This window comes from Durio zibethinus, chromosome 2 (genome assembly GCF_047325235.1).
Source record: "Durio zibethinus cultivar Kanyao isolate XHJ-2024 chromosome 2, ASM4732523v1, whole genome shotgun sequence".
In the NCBI taxonomy this organism is placed as follows: Eukaryota; Viridiplantae; Streptophyta; class Magnoliopsida; order Malvales; family Malvaceae; genus Durio; species Durio zibethinus.
In genome coordinates this window covers 8,086,042-8,108,125 of record NC_143163.1, presented here as the reverse complement: position 1 = coordinate 8,108,125, position 22,084 = coordinate 8,086,042, and the positions used below count along the sequence as shown (strand labels likewise).

At 30.4% G+C, this 22,084-nt stretch overlaps 1 pseudogene; it reads right to left on the bottom strand.

Moving 5' to 3' along the window:
• Positions 1-41: 41 nt before the first annotated feature.
• LOC111308093 (peroxidase 50-like) overlaps positions 42-22,084 on the bottom strand; it is a 33,178-nt pseudogene continuing 11,135 nt past the window's right edge.

Below are 22,084 nucleotides of genomic sequence, written 5' to 3'. Positions count from 1 at the left end.
AAATTATAAGAACCAGAAAGGAACATAGAATAATGGAAACATTTGGGACTGCCAGCATATGGAAGGAAAGCAACAAATCTTAGCCATTGAAGGAACCACAATCACGTCTAGTCTCATCATTACTCTCTGTCTTGACGCCTATTTTACTCATCTTGATCATGGCCTGGACGAAGTAATTAATTAAAGAAAATTTGTTGATCTCTGGCCATAATATTCACGTAGGGCCAGGTTAATGGATCTACACCCTGAATTTGATCTGTGGTTAACAAGCAGAGTCCCTTCTGAATATTACGGTAGTAAGCACACTCGAAGATAAATGTTGTTGGTACACCATTAAATGCAACTCTGTATTACTAATTTACAATATGATGCATCTACATTAGAAAAAAAATTTTAATTATTAATAAATAAAATTAATTATTGTATTAATTTTATTTATATTTTAAATAATTATGTTTGAACATAAATAATTATTATATTAAAAATAGTCACAATTATTTGAATATAAATAATTTATTATTTATAAAAATCACGATTATATAAAAAATTATAACTATTTAAATATAAGTTTATGTTTGTTCTTTTTTTGTCAATGAAATTTATGTTTATTCAATCATTATAGATAGATTTTTTTATATAACAATTTTCACTACTTCTTGTCATAATGTATAGATCCGTAAACCTATCGCTATGATACAGATGAAAGGGAGTTGCTACTAATCTTTTTTGGTTAAGTGTGATTGGTCACCTAATTGAAGCTGATCTGTAAAACAAAGTTTAAGTTCGAAAGTCGGTTGCGTATGGAGAAAGTTGTAGCACTGCCACAACGTCCATCCAAAATATGGTATCAGTTTGATTTCAAATTATTCAAGCTTTGATCACTTTTATGATTTACCAAATAATTTAACAATGAATCATTGGTTTTTTTTTATTTATTTTTTTAAAAAAAACTTCATTTTTTTTTAGAAATAAAAATGGTAGAGATGATCTTCTTTTATCTTTTATTTATATATATATTAAAAAATAACAAAAAAAGGTTAAAAATAAAATAAAACAAATCAAAAAATAAAAATAAAATGAAAAAAGAAAACCTATGTTCGAGTCGGGTCAGGACGCAGGTCGACGAACAGGTTTTCGGGTCAACGTGCAGATCCTAAGCGGCCAAAATAACATTGTGTAGAGGCGGTATATAAGGCACCTTTCAGCATTTTTTCTCAGAAACTTCAGAGCCTTTCTCTCTCTCTAACCCCAAAAACCTCTGACCTCTCTCTAGAAAATCCACTGAAAAAGTTCAATCAAAAACTGAAAATCCCACCGATTTCTGAAAACTTCATTGAAAAATTTAACTGAAAACTGAAAAGCCCACCGATTTATGAAAAACTTATCAAATTCTGGAAATCTCACCGAGAACTTTGACCTTCATCAGGAAATTCCACCAAAAAATTCAAAGTTTGTAAGAAAACCTAAAAAAACCAAAAAAAATTAATAAAAATCCAAAAAAATTCTTAGATAGTTTTGAGCATTCTCCGAACCTTCTATAACCCTAAATTTACCTATAGAAACCTGAATTCACTCTCAGAACCATAAATTAACTCCAAAATCCCAAGATCAAATTTCATAATCCTTTTTGACAGAAATTTCTCAAACCTTCTTTCAGTGATATTCTCTATGTTTTTTTTTATTTTTTTGTGTTAGAATTCATCCAATTTATAAGCAGTTCTAGGAATAATTTTAAGAAACCGGTAGAATCAATCCCAAGCTTGAATCATGGGATTGAATTTTGCCCTAACGAGATTTTAGGTTCCAAAATTTTAACAATCACATTGATTTGATTATGTGTTAACCAAAAAGATTATGATCTTGATTTTCATCCATATGCATGTTGAATCAAAAAAGAAGACAGCAAAGAAAAAGAACAAAATAATAATAATAATAATAATATAATGAAAATAAAAATAATAATAATAATAATAATAATAATAATAATAATAAAAGCATTTGATTGGACCTAAATGGGCCAAAATGGGCCCGAACGAAGATGGGCCTGATTGAAATAGGCCTAATTAGGCCCAAATCAGAATGAGCCCAATTGGGTCCCAATCAAAATGGGTGTCTACAGCTGCCCGTCTCTGCATATTTTTGTTAGACAAGGATGTTGCAAAGACTTAGACACCCACTTTGGTCTCGAATTTAAAAAAATGACTTGGATTGAGCCAAAGTCAGGTGATCAAGATTAAATCACGAGTCAAATGAAGCGACTAGGATCGAGTCGAGGTTAAAAATAAATGATCAGAATAAAATCACGAATCATAAGAAATGATCTGGACTGAGCCAAGATCAAGTGACCAAGATAAAATCACAGTCAAAATATATCGACAAGGATCGAGTTGAGGTCGAAAATGAATGATCAAAACGAAACTACGAATCATAAGAAATGATCTAGACTGAGGTAAGATTAAGTGACCAAGATGAAACAACAAGTCAAAATAAAATGATCAGGATCGAGTCAAGGTTAAAAATAAATTATCGGGATGGAACCACAAATATTAAGAAATGATCTAGACTGAGCCAAGATCAGATGATCAAGACAAAATCACAAGTCAAAATAAAACGATCAAGATTAAGTCGAGGTAAAAAATGAATGATCGGGATGAAACCACGAATCATAAGAAATGATCTAGACTGAGCCAAGATTAGGTGACCGAGATGAAACCATAAGTCAAAATAAAATGACTAGGACCGAGTCGAGGTCAAAAATGAATGATTGAAACAAAACCACTAATCATAAGAAATGATCTGGACTGAGCCAAGATCAAGTGACTGAGACAAAATCACAAGTCAAAATAAAGCGATCAAGATCGAGTCCATATCAAAAATAAATGATCGAGATGGAACCATGAATTATAAGAAATGATCTGGACTAAGTTAAGATCAGGTGATCGGGACGAAATCATAAGTCAAAATAAAACGATCAGGACTGAGTTGAGGTCGAAAATGAATGATCAAGACGAAACCATAAATCATAAGAAATGATCTGGACTAAGCTAAGATCAAGTAGATGTAAATGCATGCCTTATTTAGGATGGAAATGAATCATTAATTGTGATACTAAGGCTTTTGCCCTTTTTCGTTTTTATACACCTTTAGCAGAGAAACCATCAGATATTATCTTATATGTTTATCTTCACTGTATATTTTAACGAAGAAATCCCCTTTCACATTTGGTAAAAGAGCTATTTTTCATCAACTTGAAGGTACATTTTTAGCAAAAAAACAATCTTTCATTAGCCTAGAAGCATGCAAAGAAATCATCATTTATCAGCCTAGAGGTAAGTTTTGGCAAAGGAACTTTTTCATCCGCTTGTCTGTTTATCCCAAAGAAAGCCATGCAAGTCAATTTCCTCTCTCTTTTTTTTATTTTTTTTTTAGGGTTCATCTTTTGCCTTTATCTCCTTCAATCCTTCAAAATAACACACTTCTTATGATTTTGTTCAATTATTAATCATTATCCAATTTAAAAGCATAAGGATGCAAATTATGTATTTCTTCCATTCATGGTAAGATATAAAGAGGAAGAGCAATGTATAGGATTAAAATAATAATAAGATGGCTTTCATTTATTTGGATAATCAGTTACAAATGATGGTGTAAAGGAAAAAGAATGCACAGGAGTGGTTATTTTGGGGTAGCATTGCCCCAAGACAAATGATTAGATAACCATGACAACAAATCTCGGATCTTCTTCAAAAGTTCAATCAATACTTCAAAGCTCTTCAAAATTTACTATCCTTGATATGCTTTCCTAAGTAGTGCCAATTGAAGCTATTTTTCAGAGTTTCAATCCGAACCTTTTTCTTTAGATCTAAGTTACCCTTCTAGGTTTTTGGCTTGAACTTCTCTTTCTTTTTATTTATTTATTTATTTTATTTGGGTTCAAACCGTCTTTTTAGGTTTTTGATTTGAGCTCTTTCTTTTTTTTTTTTTAAATTAAGCAAAATACTTCTTTATTGCATCAAAATTGACAGGACTAAGAAGTTCATCTCCATCCATTTTTTATAAGATCAAAGTACATCCTGAAAAAGCTCTTTTTATCACATAAGGTCCTTCCTAATTTGGAGTCCATTTTTCTTTATCATTATGCTGACTTGAAAGAATCTTTTTTAACACCAACTCTCTTTCTCGAAACTCTTGAGGTCTGGCCTTTTTATCATGAGCTCTCATAATTTTTTTTTGGTATAATTGGCCATGGCACAAAGCCATCAATCTCTTTTCATCAATAAAGTTCAATTGCTCATAGCGTTCCCGAATCTATTTAGCTTTTTCTAGTCCCACTTCCCTTAAGACTCTTAGAGATAGGATTTTTACTTCTACTGATAACACAGCTTCTATCTCATAAACTAAGGAAAAAAGAGTTGCTCTCGTAGAGGTACATACAAAAGTTAGATATGCATGTAAAGCAAAAGATAATTTTTCGTGCTAGTCATTGTATGTTTTAGTCGTCTTCTCCAGAATCTTTTTGATGTTTTTGTTTGTAGCTTTTATTGCCTCATTCATTTTTAGATGATATAGAGCCGAATTGTGATGTTTGATTTTGAATTGAGCACATACTTAATGTATCATCTTGCTATTCAAATTCTTTGCATTATCTGAGATTATTCTTTCTGAGAGCCCATATCTATAGATAATTTCCCTTTTGATAAATTTACAAATCATGGATCTAATCACGATTGTGAAATAGGTAGCTTTGACTTATTTAGTGAAGTAATCAATCATCACAAAAATGAATCTATTTTCATTTGAGGCATTTAATGTGATAGGCCCAATAACATCTATCTCTCACATAGAAGATGACCAAGGTGGTGCTATGACATGCAAAGCATTGGGTGGAGCATGAATCTTGTCAGTATAAATCTGGCATTTATGGCACTTTCAAGCATATCGATGTAATCTTTTTTCATTGTCAACCAGTAATATCCAACTCGCATAACCTATCTTGCCATCATATACCCATTTGCATGTGCTCCACATACACCATTATGCACCTCTGCGATAATTTTTTTGGCTTCAGATACATTTACACAACGTAGTAACACTTGGTCATTGCCTCTTTTGTATAAAAGTTTCCCATCTAAAAAGAATCTCATGGCCAATCTTCTTAAGATTTTTTTAATCATGTTTTGTAACTAGATCTGAGTACTGTTGGTTATTTAGATATCGCATAATATCATAATACCATGGATAGCCATCTTTCTCTTTTTCTAAGTTGGCACAATGTACTGGCATGTCTTTGATATCCAATTTGATAGGCAGAATTTTTGTAATGTCACCAATCTGTACCATTGCAGTCAAAGTAGCTAGGGCATATGTAATCTAGTTTTTTCTCAAGGTAAATGCTTAAACTGAATTGTTTTAAACTATTTGCATAGCTCTAAAATATTTTTATGATAAATGATAAGTTTGGAATCCCTTGTTTCCTATTCACCTTTTAATTGATAAATGACTAAAGCTGAATTCTCGAACACCTTTAATGTTTTCAATTTTCATATCCAAAGCAGCATGTAACCCATGACACAAGCTTCATATTTAGCTACATTATTAGTGCAGTTAAAATTTAATCTTGCTATAATAGGATAGTAGTGCTCTATTGGAGATATCAAAACTGCTTCAATCTCGTGCCTCATGGCATTAACGACCCCATTAAAATACATCCACCATGTTTCTTTTTCATTATCGTCTTCTTCTGATTCTAAGATGGCCATTAATTTTTCATTTGGGAAATCAAGCTTTATGGGTTCATAATCATTAATGGCCCTATCGACCAAGAATTCAGCAATGACACTTCTTTTGATTACTTTTTGACTAACATATACTATGTCATATTCAGAAAGCATCACTTGCCATCTTGTGATTCTTTCTAATAGTGAAGGCTTCTCGAAGATATATTTGATGAAATCTAGTTTAGCTATGAGCAAAGTTGTATGGTGCAACATGTACTACCTAAGCCTTTTAGTCGTCTAAGCCAAAATGTAACACATGTTCTCTAGTGATGAATACTTAGATTCATATTCTGTGAATTTTTTACTCAGATAATAAATAGCTTTTTCTTTTTTATTGGATTCATCTTGTTAGCCCAGCATATATCCCATCGAGTCATCATGTACTACTAGGTATAAAATTAATGGTTTTTCTAGAATAAGAGGTGCTAATATTTGAAGGTTTGATAAGTACTATTTGATCTTATCAAAAACTTCTTGACATTGTTCATTCCACTCCCCTAGATTATTCTTTCGAAAGTGTTTGAAAATGGGGTCACATTTAAGAGTGAGTTGAGAAATGAATTGGGATATATAATTCAATTTGCTCAAGAAACCTCAAGCTTCTTTTTACGTGCTTGGCAGTGATAAGTTTTGGATAGCCCATATTTTGTCTGGATCCACTTCTATCCTTCTTTCGCTGACTATAAATTCGAATAACTTTCCTAACCTAGCTTTGAATTTACACTTAGTCGGATTCAATTTAAGCTAAAACTTCTGTAACCTTTCAAATAATTTTTTGAAGTTGACTTCATGATCCTCTTTCTTTCAAGACTTGGTAATCATGCCATCCACATACGCTTCAATCTCTTTATGCATCATATCATGAAAGAGTGCTACCATAGCCCTTTGATAAGTTGTCCCAATATTTTTTAATCTGAAAGACATAACTTTGTAGCAAAAGATCCCTCACATGGTGATAAAAGTAATCTTTTTCATGTCATCTTAAATCATTTTTATCTGATTATAGTCAAAGAATCCATCCATGAAAGAGAATACCGAATGTAAGGTTGTATTATCCACCAAAGTATCAATATGTGGCAGAGAAAAATTATCTTTAAGGCTAACTCTGTTCAGATCTCCATAGTCTACACACATCCACACCTTGTCATCCTTTTTGAGAACAGGTATGATATTAGCCACCCATTCAGGATATTTAGCCACTTGCAAGAAACTTACATCAAATTACTTTTTAATGTCCTTTTTTATTTTTAACAACATCTCTGGTTTCATTCTTCTTAGCTTTTGTTGTACTGGTTTACATTCTGGCTTCAATGGTAACTTATGCTGCACTCTTTCGGGGCTGAGTCCAAGTATATCTTGGTAAGTCCAGGCAAATACATCAATAAATTCTCGGAGTAAATCCTCTAACCGTGTTGGTCAACAACCAAAAGTGAAGTGCCATTCTTGAATTCTTTCTTATTTTTGGCATCACTCAAATTGATCAATTCGACTATTTCTTGATGAGGCTCAATGAATTTATCTTTCTGTTCAATTAGCCTTGTTAAATCCAAAGACAAAGTATATTTCTCATAATCTTCTTTAATATCGAGTTTATCGATATTAATTAAATTTTTAAAGTTAAACCCCAAGTCATTGTCATGATTATCTTTGCATTCATTTGAGAACCTGAAAGTTAATAGAATAAGAAATATTGGCAAGAAATTTTGATGGTGAAATGAATGGAATGGAAAAAATAAATAAAATGCATGCTCTTACTTTTATAGAAATAATGAAAAATAAAATGCCCAAACATAAGATTTCATCCCAATGCTTTTGGGCATAAGCAATTAGGAGATGTGATTACATTGAAGGAAAATCAAAAATAGTAGACATTTGGATGACCCTTCAATTATGTAATTCATATCTCAATGGGCAAGGGTAAACCATGGCTTTTTCATTTTGGCTTCCATCATCCACTATGTGAATGAATAACTTGGCAAAGCTTCCTCTCACTTTGGTTCCTTTTTCATGTCTTTTTTAGCTTTTGGAAGCATGTATCCTCCACGAGTGAAAGTTTCATTTAAGTGGGGAACAATCGTCGACTCATTCCTTACCCTCATGCTAAAGCTTGGTACTTCCTCCATCTCATAACCCAATCATACCCTGCCACTATTGTCCTCAAGTTTTAGAAATTCTCTCATCCTTTGAAGGCTCTTACCTAGATCGAACCCAATACTCCAACCTTTGTTAACTATCTAATTAATCATAATCTGACTAAATTTTAACCCTTCACCCATTGCATTAACAAGTTCAAAGGATTTGTATGAGCACTCCAATGATTCTTCTGTTGCTTCTACATATGGGGCATTTATGGGTTGAGTTACTAGTAAATCTTCATTTTTTACCATAATTATCAATTGTCCATCTTCATTGAATTTAATCTTTTGATGCAATGATGAAGGAATGGCGCCTACCTTATGGATCCATGGTTTTCCTAATAAGCAGTTGTATGATGAAAAAATATCCATAACTTAAAATTTTATATTAAAAACACATTGGCCAATCTGTAGAGGTAGCTCAACATCTCTCAATACTTTTCGCCTAGTCTCATCAAATGTTCAAACTACCATTTGGCTATCTTGGATATGAGACATATCAAAAGATAACTTTGCCAAAGTGGACATGGACATAACATTAATGGTTGACTAATTATCAACAAGGACCTTGGCTACTAAATAGCTTTTACATTTAACAATGATATGCGATGCCTTGGTGCTTCTTCTACCTTTCAATGAAATCTCATCATCACTGAAGAAGATATGGTGTGGCACTACTAGATTACCTATCAGATGATTCACATACTTCACGGAGACATTATGGGCTATATAAGCCTGATTCAATACCTTTAACAAGATATTACAATGCAGTTTAGAGTTTAAGAGAAGTGATTGAAATTCTAGCTAGCATCTTATTCAATTACTCCACCACAGAGTACTCACTATGTTTGACTAGCTTTAAAAACTCACAGACCTCTTTTTCAGGCACAGGTTTTGATGTATCTATCTCTAAAATCTCTAGTTCAGTTTGCTTTCTCTTTTTTTTTTTTGTTTTATCCAAAGTCTTCGAGTATAACATCTCTTACTTCTAGTTATGCTACTTACTCTTATTATATGGGTAATTTTAGCTTTTAACACATCATTTTACTGCCCTTGAATTGTCACCCCACATTCATAGTTTTAGGGTACCATTTTGTTATCTTTATAAGAGAATAGGCATGAAACTTTGAGGGTTACTAGTTTGGGAACAAACTTATTCCCAGCTGATTGTGACTTCTCTTTACAGCGTAAGATGACAGGTTTTGGTACCCACTTGTCTGTCATAGCCACCTCGATGTCTTTCAAAGCTCTCAATTCTTCATACAATTTTATTTGGTAAGAGTCTATTAGTTTTTAAACTTCATAGTGAAATTATTTACAGACATCAACTGAATGACCTAGTGCCCTACCACGGTATTTACATTTTTTATTTGGGATGTGTTTTCCTACATGAGTGCATGGAGTCACTGATCCTATCATCCCAACTTTATATAAGGCTTCATATAGCTGGTTAAATGTAATCTTAAGCTCTTCTACTTTTCTTTTCACATGTTTTCCATTTATGTCTAAAGCATTGATCGTATGACTAGGTAAAAGATTCTCATTGACATTAGGTACAGCGTTCCCACTAGTATTAAAGCTTATTAGCCCTTCCTTAATCAAACTGTATACCCTATGTTTAAAGGAAAAATAGTTTTCAGTAGAATATCCTGCCACTTCGAAATGGTAGTCACAATGGGCATTGGAATCATACCATTTAAAGTAAGAAAATTCAAGCTATTTTACAGGGACAGAGGCTATTCAATGGTTTTGTAGAGCTCTTGATATAGCTTTGTGTAGCTTATAGGCATGGGGTCAAATGTTAGTCTTTTTTTGGTTCGTGGTTCTCTAGTACTACTTGTGATACTAACTAGATGAATAAAAGATCTTAGTAAAGATGGATAAGATGGTCGAGTAGTTGATTGGTAAGGAGTTACAGAGGTATGATTTATCGTGTGATGGTATATGGGATAGGTAGGTCGAGAGTATCTTCTGAATTGCTGCCCCTCAAGACTCACAACCTAAGTTTCACTTTTCTTCTTCTTGGGTGCTCTCTTGGAAGACTCACCTTCTTTAAGCTTACCATTTTTAATTACATTTTCGATGATCTTTCTCAAAATCATCATATCACTAAAATTTTTAATTGTATTTTTTATCATCTTCTCATAATAAGGCGACTTTAGAGTACTTACAAATAACATAGTAATTTTCTTCTCTATTAAAAGGGTTTACCTGGACAGCCACATCCTACCACCTTTAAGCATATTGCTTGAATGACTCAGATACCTTTTTTACCATGGCTTATAGAGAAAGACGATCGAGAGCCATGTCAATATGTGACGGTACTAATTAATAAAAAATTTGATCAGATCTTTCCATATCTTAATATGAGTCTTATCTAATTAGATGTACCATCTTATCACAAATCTAGTTAAACTGTCTTAAAACACATACATAAGTAATTTTTCATTATTGGCATGTGTCACCATTTTGTAACAGTACATGGTGATATACGGATAGGGCATTTAGTACCATCATATTTTTTAAACTCTAGCACTTTAAACTTGGGTAGTACCATCACGTCTAGTACTAGGCAAAGTCTCTCAACATCTATAGACTCATAAAAATCCATTCCTTCTACTGCTCTTAATCTTTTCTCAAGCCTGTTCATTGCCTGATTAGTTTTAAAATTTTCCAAAAGCATAGCTGCCTATGACTTTTCTTTCTCTTTTACTTTATCTGCAGTAAGAAGTTGAATAGGTTTAACTATTTTTTTGACAAAAATAGAATTATCATAACTTTGGACATTCTCATGACTTAGTGCATAGGTCATTCTTAGGTAGTTGTATTTTGAAAAAGCTATTTGTTGAGGTTGGAAGAGTGGTGTGATTTGATTTTGTGGTAGGCTGAAGCCTGGAGGATATGTCGAATTAGTAGCTTCTTGTGAAGTATCTTTTTCCACTGATGTTTCACTATTTATCTTTTTCAAGGCTTCAAGAATTTGGCTTAGCTTTCTCTCTAGTGCCTCTTGGGCTTTTTCTATCATTTTATAACGACTAACATTATCTTATTCCCTCTTTCTAGCTCAAGCCCGAGTATTGTATTGATGTATAGCTATTCTTACGCTTTAGTACCATAATTAAAGATTCATTGATAATGTTATGATAATGAATGCATGGGTGAATGTAATGCAAATGCATGGAAATGAAAAGAAAAGAAACTATTTGCCCCTTAAAAGAAATTCAGTAAAAAAAATTTTTCATTTATTTCATAAGAGTCTGTTTTACATCAAACCTAATACTGTTCCTTTATAAAAACGTCTAATTTGCTCATACTTGTCATTAGCTTCCTTAATGATGTTCAACAATTTTCGTCCATGCTCTCCTGCTGGTGTAATCAAAGCTCTCAGTGCCTCAACCTTTTCTGTCATTTCACTTGCTTAGATCATAGCCTTGCTTATATGAGCAGTGAGGTATTTTATGTATCTCTGTCTTCTTAACCCTTCTCTTTTGCTGTACCATACCTAATAAGATAATTCTCTATACCTTTCTATAAGGAACCTGACATGATTTTTTTGTTCACTCAACTTTGATGTCAGAGTCAGAATGTGGTCTGAAAGCCATTGGTTCTCCTGCTCAACCTCTATGAAAGTATTTTTTATGTGATCATGCTTTTTTATCAGCTCTTCATTTTTATGAACCAACTCTGTATTGTTTATTTCTTTGGCTTGTACATGTATACGTAACCTTTTATGCTCCTATTGTAACTCTTTCAACTCTATTAGGGCATCGTCCCATTCTCTAACAACTTTTTGGGCCTTACTGTACTCCTTAGAAATCTTATGGACTAGGATCTTTAATTTTTTTGCTTTATTCTGCCACTGGTCCTTTTTTTCTTACAACTTCAAGACCTCTTATCTCAGTTTCTCCTTCTTCATCTCATGCTTTAATTCTAAAAACTTTTTATTAGACTCTTGACCCACTAGTAAGTGATGATCTTGAGGCACAAATGCAATCTCTTGACCTCTCTTATTTCTCCAAACCAAATATCCCTAAGTAACTCGATCAATGAATGGCCCTAGGCTTACTCTTTTGGGCTTCTTTCAGGCCTTAATTATGTTAGCAATCCTTTGAAAAGTTTTGGGCTTTCCATATGAGCAATCGAACTGATCGAGCTTACAAGTCATAGGAGTAATCTGTTTAGCTCCATGCTGCCTCCTTGCCATTAATGGGGCATAACTTGTTAACCCCCATAGGCTTAGAAGTGGGACCCCTATCTCATCTCCACATTGATACAACATAAGTTCTTTATCTATCCATAGAGCTACCCATTTTACTTGACTAGCTGTAAGCCCTTATAATAGACATTTCCATTCCTTTTGAGTTTTTACCTCTGGTCAAATACTCTGATAGAATTCTCTAATCGGACTCCAAGTGTGGAAATAAAGTTTGGTAAAAGCACTTTTCTTGCATTCAAAATGGCTCTTCATCCATACATACAATAAGGGTAAGTAGCCCATAAAACGTGCTTTGTCCATCTGCCTATAAAAATTTAGAGATCTGATAGTTTCTGTCAAGATAACTGGTGAAAGATTATAACCTCTTTCAATCTACTTAAATAGATCCACCACTTCTATCTCAATGTGTCCTAAGACTTTAGGGAAAATGACCACCCCATATATAGCTAAAGTAAATGCATTCATTCCCTGATCATCATCTAGATGCTTGATAATGAAATCTCGAAGAACCTCATATGAAATACCCTTGTGATCTCTTTTCTCTCAAATGTATGAATATATAGTCTCTTTTCCCACTCCTAGCATATGGCCCAGCTTTTTACGACTTCCTGATTTATGTTTTTTTATGTATATTCTGTCTAGATACAATAGATGCATACCCATCAGAGTTAAGTATTCCTCAATTATTGGTACTAGATCAACCTCATTAAAGATGAAACACTAGTAAAAATGATCCTAAAATTGTACCATTACCCTGATAAGTGAGTAGTCAACCTTCACTGACAAGAGATATGCAATATGTCTAAATTTTTCATAAAAAGCTTCATACCTTAAAGGGGTCATACCATTCCATGTGTTTGATAGGCTCTTTAAGTCATTATGTTTGAGGAGTAGATAAACTTTTCCTAATAGTGTAGGGACATGACCAGGTGGTAAACAGTCTCTTTCTTTTAGTTGTCTTTTTTTTTATTCCATTCTCATTTCTATGGGAGAGTCACATTAAGACAGCATAGATGAGGCGTAAACCTTACGTTCTATGAAATCCATGAGGACTTTTATTGGAATAGTTTTAGGGGTAAGAGAACTATGCAATCTATAAACATGTTCATGAATGTGTGCAAAAAGAAATAAAAGAAGACAAAGAAATTAGTTAGTCATTTCAATGAAACATAGGGAAAACATAACAGTTAAGATAACAACATGACCTAGAAGTTTAGATCATCTATAGAGGGTGGAAAATAAGGCTCTATCTATGGTTGAGCTTCTAAAGTCAATTATATGTGGTTTGGGTCATTTCTAAAAGGTTCTCAAATTGTTTCATACATCATAGTCCATTACATACTAGTAAGGTACCACAATCCTCACACATCATAGTGAAAAAGGGTTCAATCTAAGTGAGAGTGTTTCGTAGATCCGTGTGAAGACATGAGATCTCACAAGGGCATAGGTACTTTACTCCTTCCTAAAGGTAGAGCCAAGGTAGAGGGCTTATGTTATGCACATGCAAATGAATGACAGATATAATAAGTAGATATTTAAGCAAATATAAGTAATGAATAATAGGGCAGACAAATAAACAATAATAAAGCAAATATAAGTAATGAAAAGAGGTAATTTCAAATTTGTTAGACAAGGCCTGGATAATAAGAAATCTTTTACTAGCTTGACTCTCTCATAATATCCCTAACGGAGTCGCCAAGCTATCATAATGTATAGATCCATAGACCTACCGTTATGATACAGATGAAAGGGAGTCGTCGTCAATCTTTTTTGGTTAAGTATGATTGGTCACCTAATTGAAGCTGATCTATAAAATAGAGGTTAAGTTTGGAAGTCGGTTTACGCATAGGGAAGGTTGTAGCACCCCCACAATACCTATCCAAAGGATTGTACCAGTTTGATTTCGAATTATCCAAGCCTTGATCACTTTTATGATTTACCAAATAATTTAACAATGAATCATTGATTTTTTTTGTTATTTGAATTATTATTATTTTTTATTTATTTATTTAAAAAAAAACTTCAATTTTTTTAGAAATAAAAATGGTAGAAATGATCTTCCTTTATCTTTTATTTATATATATATATATATTTTAAAAAAATAAAACCAGAAAACAACAAAAAAATGTTTAAAATAAAATAAAACAAAATCAAAAAATAAAAATAAAATGAAAAATGAAAAACATACGATCAGGTTAGGTTAGGACACGCGTCTTTGGGTCAACGCGCTGATCCTAAACGGCCAAAACGACATGTGTAGAGGCGGTATATAAGTCACCCTTTAGTGTTTTTTCTCAGAACCCCAGAGCTGTTCTCTCTCTAACCCCAAAAACCTCTGACTTTTCTCTAGAATACCTACCAAAAATTGAAAATTCCATCAGTTTCTGAAAACTTCGCCAAAAAAATTCAACCAAAAACTAGAAAACCCACCAATTTCTGAAAAATCTGTTGGATTTTGAAAATCTCGTTGAAATTTTACTGGAAATTTCAACCTTCGTCAAAAAATTCTACCAAAAATTCAAAGTTCTTCAAAAAACCCAGAAAAACTCAAAAAATTTCAAAAAAAATCCTAAAAAAATTCACATATAGTTCTGAGCCTTCCCCAAACCTTTTACAACCCTAAATTCAACTCCAGAAACCTGAATTCACTCCTAGAACCATAAATTAACTCCAAAATCTCAAGATCAAATTCTAGAACCCTTTTTGCTTGAAATTTTTCAAACCTTCTTTCAGTGATTTTCTCTCTGTTTTTCTCTATTTTTCTGTGTTAGAATTCATCCAATTTATAGGCAACTCTATGAATGATTTTAGAAAACCGACAGAATCAATCTCAAGCTTGAATCTTGGGATTGAATTCTATCCTAACGAAATTTTAGGTCTTAAAATTTTAGCAATCATATTGATTTGATTCTGTATTGACAAAAAAGATTCTGATCCTGATTTTCATCCACGAGTAGGTTGAATCAAAAAGAAAGGCAGCAAAGAAAAAAAACAAAAAAGAATGAAAAAAAAAATAATATAACAATAATAATAATATAATGAAAATAAAAAAAAATAATAATAATAATTAAAAGCATCTGATTGGACTTAGATGGGCCTGATTGAAATGGGGCCTAGTTGGGTCGAATCGAAATGGGCCAAATTGGGCCCAGACCAAAATGGGCCTAAACCAAAATGGGCCCAGACCAAAATGGGTATCTACACTTTTGATTGGAGAATTTGAGATTTTGTTGTTCTTAGAGACAAAATTACCTTTAAGAAAAGTGCTATTCATGCCTTAAAGCCAAAATTCTTTTATATTATTTTTATTCTCGTATTTATTTTTTTAACAATTTAAAAGTAATTATGAAATATATATTTCGCATGAGGAATATAAAAGAAAAAGAAATTGACAAAGTTGACAAAATAGACTTGAAACAAGCATGAAATGTTTCAATTATCCAAATAGTTTCTTAGTTAAATAAAATACAAGATAAGTTTTTTGTTATTATGTTTCTAGTTTTTATATTCTACTAAAAGAATTGATAATTAATAAATTATACGAGACCTTGAGTCTCATAGAATTTTGCTTTCTTTATTAACTATTCTTTTAATCTTTTAATTTTTGAATTAAATTATTTAATTTATGATTCATGATTTTATAGCATGTTATATGTGGATTTTCTTGATCATGGCATTAAATGGTCATGAGTATAAAATGGACATGAAGTACTTGCTAGTTTTGGTTATGAATCTTTTATACTCTTGTTATATTTTGGTAAGATCATAATTATCAAATCAAAATGATTAAAATCTCAAATTTTATTTTAAGGCATAAAAAAATTATAAATTTATAAATCTTTTTGAAAAAGAAACAAGTATATATGTTTTTATTATAAAATCATGTTTTATGGTTCAGATTCCATTGTTGTATTTTATTGACAAGAGAATAATGTATGATTCATATTATTTGATTTATATAATATTATTTCAATAAGAAATAAATATATTATCTAAGATAATTTCAATTCAATTTAGAATTCTTTGTAACTAGTTAAAATGCTTTCTATTTGTTAGGTGAAAAAATTTCATGTGGTTTATAATTTTGCTACAAAATTTATAGTATTGTATGGTTATACATGAAATTTTGACTATTTTTAATAATATAAACCGTGATGAATATGATTTTAGTGTCCATGATCAAATAATTTTTAAGTATCTACGAGTTGAAATGAAAGTCTTAAAAGGATATTATAGAAAGCATAAATTTACTAGTTTTGAATATGATTATATTTGGTATTATACTTATTGCTGCATACTCTTATATTGAGTTGAAATAAAAGTTCTAGAACTTTTATGAAAAGGAAATATTAAGATATAGAATATTTACAAACTTTTTTTTACTAATGGTGGATTTGGTGGCCTTCTACTTAAATTAAAACAACCACCAAATAGTAAAAAGATAAATAAAATGGTAAGTTGATTAAATATATATAATATTTTGATAATTAAATGGACATTCTTTATAAAAGAATGCAAATTTGCACATGGTAGGAATGATAAGAATAAAAAAAAATAAAAATTGTCACCATAGTGTTGTAAGATTTTAGTAAAACTTTATGAACAAATTATACAAACTAATAAGTTTAGTATAACTTATTAAATAAAAATCATAAAAAAGTCTTTAAATATCTTAAAATAACTAAAATGACTTGGCTTATTGAGTTTATGCAATTATACTAGAAGTATAGTTGTCTTAAAGATATATAAAAGTATGAAACTAAAATGGTTGAAATAAAATTTATGAATATAGAGTTGTGGCCACAACTAAAACCAACTATTTCTTAAAATGACAAAAACAAGATAACAATATTTAGAGTATATAAATGATATGTAAAATAAAAAGTTTAGACATATTAGTCTAAAGTAATTATATTAAAGATTTAATCTCAAGTGGCGGTAATCACCATAAAAAAAAATTGAATTCCAAGATATTTGTTAGTAGTACTACAAGTAGAATGGATTTAAACCTTACTATTAAATACCTATAATGGAAACCCAACTTTGAATTAGTAATCTTTAATTACAAAGTTTAATGGATAAAAATAAGTTATTGTTATGTGTCTGTTAAACACTAGTAAAATCTATTTAAATTTTAGAAACTAGTGTGATAAATTACATAAGGATGATGAGTTTTAATACTTTTAATTGAGTTTATTATTTAAATGTCTAAAGCAATGGACATAATGGAAACTCTACCTATATAAATATTAAAATGGTGTTGTTTCGATAAGAAGAATTGTGATCTCTTTTGTAAATGTTTATGAATAAGATAAGCATATGACCATAATGCACTAAAACAGTTATAAACCTCTGACAAAAGAATAAAAAGTATAATGTGTTTTATATTTTCAATTTTAACACTAAAAGTTTAAGTTTAATCTGCGAGTACCATCAATTTCATTAAAATTCTAAGATATATGCACTAATTGAAGGTTTAAATCGAAATATACTTTTGTATATTCATAATATTTATTTGCATGAAAGTTTAAAAATTAAACACTAATATTCCAAACTAGTTAGAGATTAATGGTAATTTAGAATGTGATGTATCTTATATTTGATAAAAAATTTAATTATTAATAAATAAAATTAATTTTTGTATTAATTTTATTCATATTTTAAATAATATGTTTGAACAAAAATGATTATCATATGAAAAATGATCATAATTATTTAAATATAAATAAATTATTATTTATAAATGTTACGATTATACATAAAGTCATAATTATTTGAATAGAAGTTTATATCTATCCATTCATTATAAATAATTTTTTCAGTATCTTCATTTTCACTATTTTTTATTGAAAAGTTTAAAATTTTATTATATCACTTACATTTTAAAAACGATTTTTCATGCCTCAAAACAATTTTTTTTATTATTTTTATTGTTTTATTTATTTTTTCTAATAAGGGATCAAGATTTTTTCTGGGGCATGGACCCCGCGGACTCGGTAATCTTGGTTCGTGGTTGGGCCAATATCAAATGTCTCGTTGCAGCTATTGGAATCTTGGCATGAACTCCCTGAAATGAGAGAAGCCTATGGTGTGGCCTCCTGATAAAGCCGCCATGTCCAGTACTGATACTTCTTTGGACTTATCAGCTGGGAAATTGTTTGGTTTGCCTGAGGAAGGTTTCCAGCAACTATTGATGCCTTAGAAACCAGCCCATCTCTTCTGCCCTTCTGCCCCTCCCATCTTGGGCCTCAACTGTGCAATTCGAAACAAGTAGCTTCAGCCCATGAACTATTTTTTTAAATTGAAAATCGAAACACTCGGGCCTTAGCAACTCATTGATTTTGCCTTATAAATTTTGGTAAATGGTACGCACATTTATAACAAAATTGATTAGAATGTTACGAGGTTAAAGAACTCCATAGTGCCAACTGCCATGATATTGCACAAGATTTTGCTCCAGGGCACTGCGACTCCACAGCTCATTTAGCTTGAAAGAACACATCGTAACCATCTCCTGGAAGTGAATGGTTAATTTCTGAATCCCCCTGTGCTTTATTTCTGTTACTTGATGCAATCAATACTGACGGTCGTCACAACATTTGTAAACCAAAGAATTTGGGCAATCTAATTTATCAGAAGTTCCTAAAAGGTAAAAAGCAAAGACAAAGAGAATGCAATGAGCATTGAGATGATAATTATCAGAAGTTCCTAAAAAACAAGTTGCAGATGTCTCGATTGAAACTAAAAGAAAAGGAAATTACTAAGCATGCGTTGGTAAATCTAGTAATAACAGTTATTAATATTTTACAGATGAATAGGCAGGGGTGGATCCGGAGGCGGCTTCTTGTTGAAGCCTGAGGGGGGCTTGGTCCCTCAAAGTTTTTAAACACCTTATATAATGAGAGTTGTTATATTATTACAGCTTGAAGATGGATTGACCTGCCTAAAGTTTTAAAGTTTACAGCATGTGTATATATGGGTCCTCAAATTAAAATTATTATTTTTATGGTTTTATAATTTAATTTTATGTATTATTATCATTAAAGAGGGGTTCAAATCATATTATTATTTATTTATTTATTGTACCAATCAATTAATAATTACTTTAAAATCTTTAAAATCAATAAATTTATCACAAGTCTTAAATCGAATTTAATAAAAATCAAATTAATTTTTTAGATTTCTCAATAAAACTCTAATTTCAATAAAAGTAATAATTATGTGTTTTCCAGCTCTTTCTAATTTACTTCAATTCTTGTTTTCATATGAAGTAATAATTATGTGTTCTCTATTTTTTCTAACTTACTTCAATTCTTGTTTTCATATGATTTTAATTTCTTTCTGTTAATTTTACCTAAGATCTCTATCTAATATTATCCTAAAATCTTTCTTTTTAATTTAAATTCTAACCTTTTTTAAAAAAAAATAAGAAATAAATCACAACTCTTAATCTTAAAATTTCAACTTCATTCTTTTAAAATTATATTTATTTTTCTTTTTTTTATAAAAATTATTATTTAACAATTGATTTATTTGTACTCTTTTATTTCAATTTAAATTTATCAAAAAATAAAAAAATTTTCTATAAGTCATTGAAAGAGTATTATATACTTAGTAATTCTACCATTAATTTGAAAGTGTTATTCTTAAAATTTTTAATGCTATCATAGAAATATTTTTATTGTACAATTTATATGCTTGGTTTTATTAGTGTTATAGACACCTATATGTGTCTAGGGCTAATCGAGATTAATTTTCCTTATATATATTATTATAGAAGTATAATATTATGTTAGTATGACTACTATTAGTATTATTATATCATATTATATAGTACAATATATTATATTAATATTGTAATCTACTAGTATTATTATATTTTTTATTATTATAATGTATTATATTAATATAATAATAATAATATTATTATTATTATTATTATTATTATTATTATTATTATTATTCTTTCCTTTCTTGTGTAATTGGTAACAATAATTTTAAAAATTGAAACTGATGCAATGGATGCACATGATCAAAGGTTTTTAATATAAAATCAAATTAGGATAACTGTTGAAATTAAGAGGGATCAAATCAGAGACCCGAGATCACGCTCGGACAAAACCAATCCCAAAATTCAAGCATTGATTGATTCTGTTCGTTTCCTAAAAATCCTTCTAAGACTGCCTATAAATTGAGTCAAAAATCGTGAGAACTATAAAGAGTGAATTTCTGAAGAAAAAGAGGTCTGAAAAAACTTTTAGGAGTTAGGTTTATGAACTTTGGCTCTAGGAGCTTCTGGATTCGAGATTTTGAAGAATAGGGAGATTTTAGGTTTCTAGTTTCTAGCTTAAGTTGTTAGGATTGAAGTTTCGAAACTCTAGGATCAACATTGAATTTTTTGTATTTTTTAGCTTTTGGAAAATTTTGGGTTTAGGGATGAATTTTTGAAATTTTTGGTGAAATTTTTTGGCAAATGTTGAATTTTTCGGTGGGATTCCAACGAGTTTTCCATAAATCAGTGGATTTTTTGGTTTTTAGTTGAATTTTTTGACGAGTTTTTCAGAAATCAATGGATTTTTCAGTTTCTGATTGAACTTTTTAGTGTTGTTCTTAGCTATTCTAGAAAGAAGGTAGAGAATCCTAAAACTAGAGAGAGAAAGAGGGGACTGAGCTTCTGAGGAAAATGCAAGGCACCTGGCTTATATACCATCTCAAAACGACATCGTTTCTACATACCTAGGATCAATGGATTTTTCAGAAATCAATGGATTTTTCAATTTCTGATTGAACTTTTTAGTCTTTTTCTTAGCTATTCTAGAAAGAAGGTAGAGAATCCTAAAACTAGAGAGAGAGAGAGAGGGGACTGAGCTTCTACATACCTAGGATCCACGCGTGTCCTAATTGACCCGCGTGTTGACCTAATCTGTTTCACAGGTTTTTTTTTTCTATTTTCACTTTATTTTTTTATTTTTATTTATTTTATATTTTTAATTTATTTCATTTTTAATTTTTTATCTGTTTTATTGATTTTTATTACTTGTTTATTTTATTGAATGTTTTATAAAATTTTATGGCTATTTTTTAAATAATAATAATAATAATAATAATAGTAACATTAAAAATGAAATTTTAATAAAATTAATAATAAAAAAATCTTTTCAAATAAGTTTAAAATTTTTTTAAAATAAAAAAATCTTTTCGAATAAGTCTATGGAATCCAAAAAATTATTGAAAAATTTCATAAACAGTTTTTCAAAAAAAAAATAAATAAATAAATAATTTTTATCCTCTAAACTATTGAATGATTATTTTTCAAATTAAGTCATATCAAATTATTGAAAGACTTAATGAAATTCACAAAATTTTTACAAATTTTTTTACAATAAAATCTCACCAAACTATTAAGAGATCTGCTTCAAAATAAGTCTAACCATACTATTTGTTACTTCATTAATTTTTCTAAAATAAAAAAATTAATAAATTCGATGACGGAACCTCTTTAGAATAAGATACTAGTCTCCATGAATACTATTGAGGTGAGAGAATTATCTTAGGTTGCTATCAAACTATTGTGATAATTTTAAGACTAATTTTTAATATTTATCATCTTGGTAAAAGCATAAACATTTTTTAAGGCTTGGATAATTTGAAATCAAACTAGTACCATCTTTTGATAAGTGCTGTAAGGGTGCTATAACTTTCCTCACACGTAATTGTACTCTCGAACCTAAACTCTAGTTTCGTATATCAGATTTGATCATATCGTCAATCATATCTAAACAAAAAAGATTAGTGGCAACTCCTCTAATCCATGTCTAGCGATGGGTCCACGGATCTATACATTATGACAAATATATTTTATGTGCTTGATTACTTTTTATTAGTATATATATGTGATAGAAATTTTACCAAAAAAAAAAAAAACAAAAGATAAAGTATAGTATAATTGGTTCCCT